Source organism: Bemisia tabaci, chromosome 8 (genome assembly GCF_918797505.1).
Source record: "Bemisia tabaci chromosome 8, PGI_BMITA_v3".
In the NCBI taxonomy this organism is placed as follows: domain Eukaryota; kingdom Metazoa; phylum Arthropoda; class Insecta; order Hemiptera; family Aleyrodidae; genus Bemisia; species Bemisia tabaci.
The window spans coordinates 29924857-29936414 of NC_092800.1; the positions used below are offsets into that span (position 1 = coordinate 29924857).

Consider the following 11558-nt stretch of genomic DNA (forward strand, 5'->3'; position numbering starts at 1 on the left):
AAGTGGAGGTGCGGACTGAGTGCGTACGATCTCTCAGCGCCCTATGGACTGTGCACGGAGAAAAAAACCTCGTGCGTGGGACCCGAAGTTTAGGTCATATGGATCTCTGAAGTTTTCAGATTGAGCATCTGAACACTTTAGATCTAGTTGTCGAGGTTCGTATCACACATCTGAAACTTCAGTTCTTACATCTGAAGTACTTCAGATGTGAGAACAAGTTTTTCGGATGTGAATACCGAAGTACTTTAGACGTAAAGAACTGAAGTTTCAGATGTGTGATCCGAACCTCGACAGGTAGATCTAAAGTGTTCAGATGCTCAATCCGAGAACTTCATAGATCCATATGACCTAAACTTTGGGTCCCACGCACGAAGTTTTTTTCTCCGTATGCTGCTGCGCTAAGGAAGAACGCCGTATGAGCCTTCAGACGTTGCAATATTACCCTCAATAAAGAAAGAAATTACTGGAAAAATTCTGAATAATTTTTTCCAATTTTTCATCCAATTTTGCTCACACTTTAACCTAAAAGTGATGGTGGGAACTGAGTACGTACGACCTCTCAGCGCTCCATGGACGGTGCTGCCGTGCTAAGGAAGAACGCCGTATGAGCCTTCAGACGTTGCAATATTACCCTCAATAAAGAAAGAAATTACTGGAAAAATTCTGAATAATTTTTTCCAATTTTTCATCCAATTTCGCTCACACTTTAACCTAAAGAATCAGGAACTTTCAAGGAAAAATTTGCATATTTTTCCGAAAAAATACAGATTTTATGGGAGGAAATTTGGCAACTCTCGAATGTTCATACGACGTTTTTCCCTAGCACGGCAGTGTATGACTGCCTTCGGGGAGGCAGATGGGAAAGTAATCTGGGTGCGTGGCCCTAGAGAGTTCTTAGAAGAGGGAATGATGTGCCCGTCTGAGTTGAAAAAAGGGAGAGAGGAACCGAGAGAACTTGCGGCTGCCCCCGAGGCCTACCAGAAAATTGGAAATTAGGGGCAAACGTAACTTTTGATGGTATGAAATTTGCTGCACACGAACTACAGTTCTCTAATTTATTTGAACTGTACCTTCAGTTTGTAGAATTGAATCTTCTGTATCCGGTATTCCCAATACATTTGGTTCTGGCAACTGGATAGGTTGGTCCTTCGACCGAAATTTCAGTTTCTTCCAGCAAAAAGCGCCCTCCGTGCTCATTATACCGTACCAAAATATTTTACGGGGTAGCCAGAGAAAGGCAAGACAACTTGAGGGTTAATAAACCTATTCCGACAACCAAAAATGTTTGCATATGAAAGGTCACTTTCTTGGAATTTCTGCACATCCAGTATCTTTCGAATCACCAATTCTCTTCCTTCATGAGACATTCTTGACTGCAATCCCATTCCCGAAACCTTAATCAAAAAATCTCGTCCTCGTCTAGAGTCCATGCTAAATAAGTTTCAAGTACACAAGGCAAAACTATTCATAATTGTGTTACATCTGCAAAATTAAAGGTGCAATGTCGCGAGGTGTGCTCGCTCATCGCGCAATGCTCTGCTCTTTGCTGCCAGTTGTGTCACTCAAATTCAGGAGATAAGTTAGGAAACAAAGCCCGATCACACGTCTCCCCTACCTTCGACAGTGTTGTTTGGGTAGCCCTCGAAGCACCACTACAAATACACTAAACGGAGACGAACACAGAATGGAAATAGAGCAAGGGAAAGGACGCGCGTTGATGACGGCGCAGTGATACAACTATTCGTCCTCGATGGATATCCGTGCTGCATCTGCAAAATTGAAGGCGCGATGGCGTGAAGCGTAAACTCGCTAAGTTCCGCTTCCGCTCTTTGCTGGCAATGAGGTATCGCTCAGGTTCGGAAAGAGAGTTATAAAACGAGGCCCGAATACTTCTCTTCTTTTTTTAGCTGTGTCGACACTCGCTTTTTTCTTTTCTTTTTTTAACTTAACATATGATTATTTTTTTATTTTTAGACCTATCTCTAGATTGTGTATGCACCAGCAACTTCACTCCCCCAGAGGAGATAGTCATGTTGATTTGAGACAATTTGGGTCAAGAAAATTCAAGGACATTTTCAAGAAATTACGTTAATTGGATAAACCCCCCCCCCCTGGAAAAAAATAAATAAATAAAAAAATAAATTATGACAGTAAGCCTGCTACGCCTCAAACGGAAACAGGTGGTTTAAAACTTGGGTCATTGATATCGCTATATTTCCTGCACATTTCAATAGCTCATCATGAATTTGTAAAAAAAGCAGCACAATTTTTTCCAAAAAAAATACACAATGAAAATAAAGGTGACCTGAAAAATGCAATAAGACTTCTGCCGTCCAAAGTAAGAACGCCGTAACAATTTTACAATTTTTTCTGACAAAATGCTGTTTTACAGTAAACCTTACAAACATTCTTCCTTCAATCTTTCAATTAATTCTACAACAACATCAGGAACTGAAAGTGAAAAAATAAAGCCTTGTGGCAATTGAATTTTCTTGTAAAAGAGCAGTCCGTGCTGGAAAAAAAGAAAACATTTTGAGTGGAGTTACGACGTTTTTGCTGTGGACGGCAGCAGTGGCGCGGCGTGGCGTGAATGATCGATTATCGATATTTCCCCATTTGAATCCGTGGTAAAGAATCGATTATTAAGATGTCCGCTGCGAACACCCTGTTAATCGATCCTTTTCCATAGGTTTAAATGACAGATCAATCGATATATCGCAAAGCACACCACGCCACAGTGGGCTGATTATTGAAATTGATAGACAAAGATGTAGACAAAGAAGACATAGGGGGTATGGAGCGATCCTACTGGTCGAAATGTATAATTCTTATAGACTAAGGGAGAAAATGATGGACTAACTGTCGGGTTGCTTGTGGGTAGCCGTTAGTTGGTCTATTGCCTACTGCCTTTGTCCATTGCAACTACCAACTTCCATCCAATAGGTACTTCCTCCATATCCGTTTTGTCATCTTTGGCTATAGCTTTGTCGATCAATTTCAATAATCGGCCCGCTGGACGGCAGACGTTGCCGAGTACAACTTTAAAGGCAAAAGGAGAGGAAGAAAAGGTGCTTTTTAGTTCAGTGGGTCAGAGCAGAACTACACTCACGACACGAGACACCCCGCCGTGCGGAAAATATTTGCATAGTCGTCGATCTATCGCGAATCACCGTTGTTTTACCCTTCCTGACTTTTTCTTTCTTCGTCCGAGAGAAAGGACTCATTGTTTCATCGCAGCTGACCATGGGTGTCTCTTGTTTGTTTGTTTGTATCGGTGCATAAAGGGTTGAAGGAGCACGTACCTGCAAATTAGGGCGGCAAATATTCCCGGAAACGAGGCGACGAGCCTCGCGGAGCCGTTCGCTTAGCGGATTTTTAACGGGGCTATAATTTACGACCTTGCGAATGTGGGGCAGTGAAACGCTAAGTTGTCAGTGCGATTTTAAAGGACGACTTCAACCCAAGTAATACAGATTACATTGTACCACTCGACGAAGTAGGAACTAGGCATTTACGTTTATATTTCTTTATCAATATTGCACGTAGAACAAGATTCCTTTATTTTTATTTTTTTTTATTTTTTTTCGGTTATGCGTCAACCAAGATGGTTTCCAAAATCTTTGCGCAGACACCGCAATTTTCATTATTTTTGCCCTATATGCATGAATTTATTGCACTATAATTGATTTAGGTTGCAATTTTTCATTGCCTTGCATTACCTATCTATCTGACACTTGGAAATAATCTTGTTGTTGCTCACAATTGAAATTCATCGACCAAATGATGTAAAACATACCAATTTCACAGTAAAAAATTGCCATGTTTTTGCATTAAAACGGAATTTTATTTCAGTATTTACACTATGTTCTGCTATTTAGGAAACGGACCATTCATCAGGGTAAGCATTCAAGCACAGAAACATCCGCATTACGTGATTCTTCGAGAAAATTCCACTCAGAATTTATTGAGCATTACGGAAACTACCAAAACAAACTATAATCGATAATACACGATACATTAACGGCCAAAGGACGCATTTTTTGAGTGTTATCTATCTGAACTTCCCGCTTAAAGAAAAAGTTCTTGAATTGGCAACTCTGCTTGGGCAACCCTTTGCCTCGCTTAAGTGTTAGCGGATTCGTTACGCGTATTCAGATTGGCTACTTTTACTTTCATCCCGTTTTGTTGTCCGTCGCCTGGATTTTCCGGTCATTTAACTTCACAGCAGCCCTGCCACGAAACACGGCAGAATAGAAGGCGAGACAGGGAAGACTTCCCACGAACGAAAAGGACCGTCACCGTTCTCCGATTTCTATGCGCTCCAGAAGCCGTTTTCACATTGTTCATCACACAGGTTAACACTTCGCACAGGTTAATGCGCATTGCAGCACTTCATTTGAGCAGCCGCTAATATTTTTGCTTTCAAGTTTTGATACTTTGATTTATAAAAGAATCGGGATTGATGCGAAAAGGGCGAATGTCCAAAACTCAATAGTTCAGGCGTCCGTTGTTAGTAATATACAGCACACTTAAAAAAAGTTACGGGCTATATAGACATACCGTCCGTTCTGGGCTCAGAAGCCGAGAGTTCCGGGTGCCGGAGCCGTAGCTTTTGACTGCTCCGGGTGATACGCCCGGTACTTTCGGCTTCTGAAGCCCGAACGCGGATGGTATGTCTAAACTTAATTCTATTCGTCGGGGCTGATCACACGGGTTTTTGAATGTGGTGGTTTTTTTTTATTTTACCCTTGTTTTTAATTTTGTACATTTTTTTAAGCAGTTGATAATGGCCTGGTCGCCAGCCGAAATGTGCGGTGGTTATTTTTGTAATTTTAGCCTCGTTACCCACTGTTTTATTGTGTTTCTTGTTGTCATGTATCTATCTCTCTATGCTTTTAGATCCAATATGATTTTGTAGGTTCCTGTACATGGTTCTGATCGAAAAACGTTTTACTTTTGACAAATTAGAAGCCAAGATTATCTGAATGTGATATTATAGTATTCAATCGATCGATTTTTGTCTTTAAATTTCTAAAATAAAAAAATAATGATCACTCTCCTTTATCAAGTTTATTGATGGCTGCGAAATGCCAGCAAAACTCGTGCGCCTTAATTCCAAAAAGAATGAAATCTTGTCTTTAAACTACCTGAGATAATAGTATAACTTCACTGATACCTGTTCCGCCGTGGAAGCATTCATGCATTCAGCATTCATGACGGCGCAGAGATACAACTATTCGTACTCGATGTATGTCCGTGTTGCATCTGCAAAATTGAAGGCGCGATAGCTTGAAGCGTAAACTCTCACTGTTGTGCTAAGGATGAACATTCGATAGTTGCCAAATTTCCTTCGCTAAAATGTTTCTTTTTGAGGCCAGTTATGAATATTTTTTCTTGAAGTTTTCAGGAACTTCAGATGAAATTACAAGCAAAATTACCTGAAAAATTGGAAGAAAAATATTCACAAATTTTCTTCAAAATTAGTGATTTTTCAAAGGAAATTTGGCAACGCCTGAAGACTCATACGGCGTTTTTCCTTGGCAGGGCACTATTCTAGACAGTTTAATCGATGCCCGTCAATTAAAGTCTCACCCCTTCCCGATCTAAAATTTAAATCTCCTCTGTTAGTCTACGTAACTGACCTACCTTTCTTAGAGGAAAGAAGATAAATTACCAATCCGGACCCGATTGGACTGGTAGTTATTTAGATGGGAAATTCGTGGCCTGAGATGAATTAAATCCGAGGATTACCTGATCATTCTGAAGTTTAATCCGATAAGCACCAATAGATATTAGCTTGTCAGCAAGAAAGCTTTGGTAGGCAAATAATCCAGAAAAAAAAACACTAAAAATCTTGGTCCAAGCTGAATGTCAGTCTTGTGCTGATACTCAATAGAGCTCAACATTTTTTACTCTAATTGAAATTTTGGAACTTTTTGGCCTTGTTTTCCCCGCAAAAAAGTGAAAATCCAGCACTGCTTTACCACCTTGTTGCAAATAATCAAACCCGGCATTTTGTCAAATGCCGAGGCTAAGTGTTAAACATTCTCACTCAGATTGAAATTCTGGCTCTTTCGCTACTTATAGACAAAACAATTCGTCTTCACAGATAAGAATCATTTTTAAAAATTTTACATCATTCAGTGATTGCTCAAATAATGTCTAGGCCAGAAATAAACCTTCATTTCATACTGCATTCTTTAAAATACAGAGTTTTCACAATTTTGACAGTTTAAAGTACTCGTATGTGAGGAGTATTTTGAAAAGAAAAATACAATGGCACTTCGCAGGTAGATGAATTTTTACTTTCAAAATATTGAATATTGGAGAGCTCTTTGTAAAAATATACGAAACTTTTTGAACTTTCAAAAGTTTACTATCTGCATGCATTTAATTACATACAGACATTTAATAAAACGTCTTTTTGACTATTTGCCCACGACAAAGCCTTAAACATTATTGGCTCGATGGTCTCACTAGTGATCCATCCATCGAAAAAAAAAAAAATACTGAAAATAAAACTAGAGGAAGCAAACAATTTTACGAGGTGAAAATTTACAAAAGTACCGTTCGGCAATGCCCAACTAAGGATGTGAAACTTAGGGGAGCCAGATAGGGTGGATGAGCACGGAGAATTACACCGAGTGGAAAAAGGAGTGATGAAACTGTGGAAACAGAGGGATTTAAACACATCACAACTCAATATGAGTTCCGCACTGTCCCCAACTTCCCATGTCCCCAGATAATGCACTCTGCAAACGCACATGGTTGCCTGACTTGGAGGGAAGCTCAATCCAACCGTGGCTTCGATGCCTAAGTTTTAGTAAGTACAAATGAGCAACACCCCACCGAACTTTAGAAAAATTATTTCGGAGAATTTGGTTCCATCATGATTCATACCTCACTGTTTAGATTTAGGTTAAAATTTCTGAAACAGCAGCCCGTGACAATGCTGATATCATAATTCATAAACATAGGAGAAAAAACGGGAAACAAGACTAAAAAGGCTCAATAGGCTCAGTTTTCGGGCCGAAACGTCTCGGCTTTTTAATGTGTCATTTTTAGCCTTGTTTCCCGTTTTTTCTCCAATGTTTTAGATATTTTTAGATTTATCTAGCTACATTCATCGAGTTTCAGAAAATTAGGAGTCTACTGGAACACTGTAGTCACAGTTCGGTACTTCGTTCGTAAACACCAAGCTTATACAATCTTTAGGCGTTGATTTTGCTCAAAAAACGGACAATGAAAGAGACTAACATTTGTGTCCGTAATGGGCTTGTTTCCAATGTCAGCTTGAGCAAAAATCACTTGCCCCTTAATTGTTGTCCGTTGAACAAAAATCCCACCGAATGTCATTATCCTTTAGCTGCTTGAGCGTTTTAACAATGATCCTACATTTTTGGATAGGGTCATTTTCCGTGACAAAACTTGAGGGTACGGCTACGATCTGGAGACGAAACTCCAATCATCCTCGGGGTTGAAAAAGGTAGTGCAAGACCGAAAAAGGAGAGTGATAACTAACCCACAATGCTTCCGAATTCGGTTTTCTTAAGGACTTTCCTGATAGCTGAAAATATATTTAAGAACGCTACATTCAAAAACTCCAAAAATCCTAATTAGCTTCGTTGGTATGTGGCTTGAAGTAAGGCAACCTCATGGTTGTTCTTGTATGTACACGGTATACGGAGTTTACAGCATTCAATGTTAAATATTTGCTCTATCAGTGATCGCATGATGAAAATCGCAGAACGCACCTGACTTACTCGTATTCAAGGTGTCACAGAATGAACACTGATCAAAATAAACAAAATCTGTGAATCTAGCGTTCTATAGTATGTTACTAGAGTACCTATTTTAAGAGAGAGTATGGCCACTGGAGTTACCATCTCTGATTGGCTCAGCCATCTTAGGCTGAATGGAGCCCTTAGGACCCAAAAATGGCGGACGCCATAAAGTTAATGTAATGCAAAATGATTCAAAATGTAGTTTGCTTTGCTTATCGTAACGAGAACTTTACCCAAATGCACTATTGCGACTTTTTTACATATTTTTAAGGCTAATCGTGTGCAATTTTTGAGAAAAATGATCTTAGATGTAGTAAGGTTGGCAGCAAGTGCGGTCGGTGATAACCGTCAAAAGTTGGCAATGACCCAATGACCCCCCTCCCATCCTCAAAAACCAAAACAAAGCACCGCCATTTTTGGGTCCTAAGCCTCTCCATGGGACCCAGTGGCCATACTCTCTCAATATAGGTACTCTATATGTTACCAGCTATCAGGAACGTTTAAGAAAACCTAATTAGGACGCACAATGGGCTATATCACCAAAATCCGGTTTCTAATTTAGCAAACCTCGTACGGCAAATACCCAACCATGATTAGGAAAGCAGCGTTTTTCATGTTCACCAATTTAAATTTTTCGCTGGTCAAAAGCGCGAGGTCTTATTTTTCCCGCTTCGTCCAGCTTTAAAACCGGACAGCGCGGTGAGGTTGGCTACACCGCTTACGTAAGTCTTTACAATTGGTGAAAATTTAATATTTATTCCCGTTTGTGACACTGTGAAGGCCTAAAATACGGGAACTAATCAGAAATGAATTTTCACTGTTTTTACTCTCAGTATAAAAGGACTCTACTTTTTTCCGCTTCGTCCAGCTTTAAAATCGGACAGCGCGGTGAGGTTGGTTACACCGCTTACGTAAATCTTTACAATTGGTGAAAATTTAATATTTATTCCCGTTTGTGACACTGTGAAGGCCTAAAATACGGGAACCAATCAGGAATGAATTTTCATTGTTTTTACTCTCAGTATAAAGGAACTCTACTTTTTTCCGCTTCGTCCAGCTTGAAAACCGGACAGCGCGGTGAGGTTGGCTACACCGCTTACGTAAGTCTTTACACGGTGTCGACGCGAGGGATAGTAAGTAATTAAAGGGACCAGCCACCCCCCACCACCCTCCGCAAGGGATGAGCCCACACTCCCATACTGCGGCCGGAAAACGAACTCCACTCGACGGAATCACCGGCGCTAATCCCGGACCGGGATGACCCCTCCACCCTCGAGTCCTCCAATCCCTGCCGGGGCGTCCCTGTCCTCGGCCTGTCGCCATGCGAAGATGGGCGAGTCGCTTAATGACAACTGTGGGCGTCGATTCGGGCTCCGAAAATGAGCTAAGTGAATTTTATCCCGTTTCCGCTCGGCTCAACATCGGCCGCCTCCGCCTCTGCCATGTCGCCCCCTCTTTCCACCCCCCCTTCCCCCGGGTCCCTTCGACGCCCCCGCGACCATCTATATCTTCGGGTCCTCCTCTCGAAAAACGTGCGACCGCCTCGTGATGTGGGAATGGACAGCTAGGCAGTGTAAGAAATTAAGTATCGCACACTGAAAAAAAAATCTCTGTGTATTTACTAAGAAAAAGGTAAAATCACCAAGAATTCAGGGTTCTATTTGATCCCAATTTTTTCTTGGTAAAATTACCATTTATGGAATTGGTAATTTTACCGTGAAATCTCGAAAACATTATTGAACTATCTCAGTAATTTTACTGGACCCCGGTAAAAACGCCAATATTTTCTATCGACTGTGGTACAATTACCGAGATAAAATGGCAAAGTTACCGGGAATTGATTACGAATAAAAGTGGTATTCTTACCTGAAAAAAACAGTAAAATTACCGGTTTTTAGGTAAGCTTACTAGTCTGTCTTGGTAAAATTACCAATAATTGGTAAAAAAAAGTGAGATGGTAAAGGTACAAACGGACCTTGGTAAAAACGCCGAGAATTTTTTTTCAGTGCGCTAGGCAATGTGCAGAATTAAGTATCGCAGCGGATATTTTCTAATTAAAATTTCATTTCTGGTACACGGAAAAAATTAAATTGCTGATTTGACAATTCAATTGCTAAAAAAAAGTGACTGCGATGTTTCAATGTAGATTTTACAACAAAAAAATGCTACTTTAGCCACCCCCGTGGTTAAATTAGCTTACAATAGTGGTTGAAGTAGCATTTTTTTTGTTGTGAAATCTTGATGAAAATACGATGAGAATATTGTAGCCACTTTTTTTTTATTTTTTTTTTTTTTTAGCAATTGACTTGTTAAGTCAGCACTTTAATTTTTTCTGTGTATTCATGGCCAAGGAGCAATACTGCCTCTCGCAACTTACGATTTTATAGGAGCAAAATATTTGATAATCATAGATACATATTGTATTATTCGAATGAAATAAAACGCGTTACCTCGATCCCCATGTTTAGTTCAGATCAAAAGTAAAGACTGATCTATTGGCAGCCCGGATAGCTCAGTCGGTAGAGCATTAGGCTTTTAACCTAAGGGTCCTGGGTTCAAGTCCCAGTTCGGGCGGAAGAATTTTGCAGCAAAAAGGACAGTGAGGTAATCTCTCAGGTAGGAAAGAGAAACACCATTCGACCGGAACTCTTGCAAGGCTTGACTAGCTCTCGCCCAATGTGGTAATTTAGAACATATTCTGAAGATGAATTAATCTTTTACCGTTCAATTTACTAATTTTATTCACAATTTAACTTAGGTGTGTGTCAATTTAAAATTAAACTGTGACCCAAGTCTTGGTTGCAAACAAATACTGGTCAAAAATTGTTCATAGTTACAAAATTGTGGGTGCTAACTAATTGAGCCATCTGAGAATTTCAACCAATTCCGCATTAATTAAGATTCATTTCGTGTGCTCCAAAACATTGCCGCCCGAACTGGGACTTGAACCCAGGACCCTTAGGTTAAAAGCCTAATGCTCTACCGACTGAGCTATCCGGGCTGTAATGCGGGATGATTTACTGTCGATGTGAACTATCGAGGGCCAAAGAATTTCCTCATGGTAATAAACTGATTTTACGCACTCAACCATTATTATGCAATATTTGCAATCGATTCGATAATCATCATAATCGCAATCGATTTATTTTCCTCAAAAAATCTCTTCCTAACGAAATCGTAGCCCCTCGCTTTTCAGGAAACTGACGCAGAAAGGGCTACATTAAATTAAAAATTAAAGTATCAAGATGTATACCGCATTATAAAAATTTAAAAACAGCCAAAATTAAAGCCTTGAAAACAGATTATTGACCATGATATAAAAAGTGTAGCGCTTCATATGGCGGAAATTAGCTGACGTCATCCATCCACTCCACATATGCACAATACTACATTTATTTGTTTTCGTAACAAGCAGGACAAATTGTCAGTCCTTTTCATATAAATGTATGTTTTTTCTTGTCTTGATTTTTGTGATGTTGGATTTTTTTCTCCCTTTTGACCCCCTTACACTGTCACCAAAATGAAAAACGCCATTAATTTCATTTCATATTTTCCATTTTCCTCCTTATAATATGTTCTATCACGTGGAAACTCATCAGAATTATGCTTAATTCTCTTAATTTCAGTTCCCATTGGAATGTCTCAGATGTTCTAAAAATATTACGAATTGATTATTTATTTTTCAGTTTTTTGCATGGTAAAGCGTTTTCGAAGAATTTTTTTTTTTATCTTTCACAGAAAAAAATGCGCCAGCTACCGTGCCGTAGTTACGAT

At 39.8% G+C, this 11558-nt stretch overlaps 1 long non-coding RNA gene and 2 other non-coding genes across 3 annotated transcripts in view; 2 read left to right on the plus strand and 1 right to left on the minus strand.

The window, feature by feature from the left end:
- Positions 1-4676, plus strand: part of LOC109033921 (uncharacterized) — a 28027-nt gene extending 23351 nt beyond the window's left edge. The window contains exon 4 of the long non-coding RNA XR_011900415.1: positions 3879-4676. This is a non-coding gene — a long non-coding RNA (uncharacterized lncRNA). The remainder of the gene's footprint in view (positions 1-3878) is intronic.
- A 5609-nt stretch (positions 4677-10285) lies between these two features.
- On the plus strand, positions 10286-10358 carry TRNAK-UUU (transfer RNA lysine (anticodon UUU)). The gene has a single exon. It is a non-coding gene; the product is annotated as a tRNA-Lys (tRNA).
- Positions 10359-10712: 354 nt separating this feature from the next.
- Positions 10713-10785, minus strand: TRNAK-UUU (transfer RNA lysine (anticodon UUU)). Its single transcript has one exon. It is a non-coding gene; the product is annotated as a tRNA-Lys (tRNA).
- Positions 10786-11558: the final 773 nt, after the last annotated feature.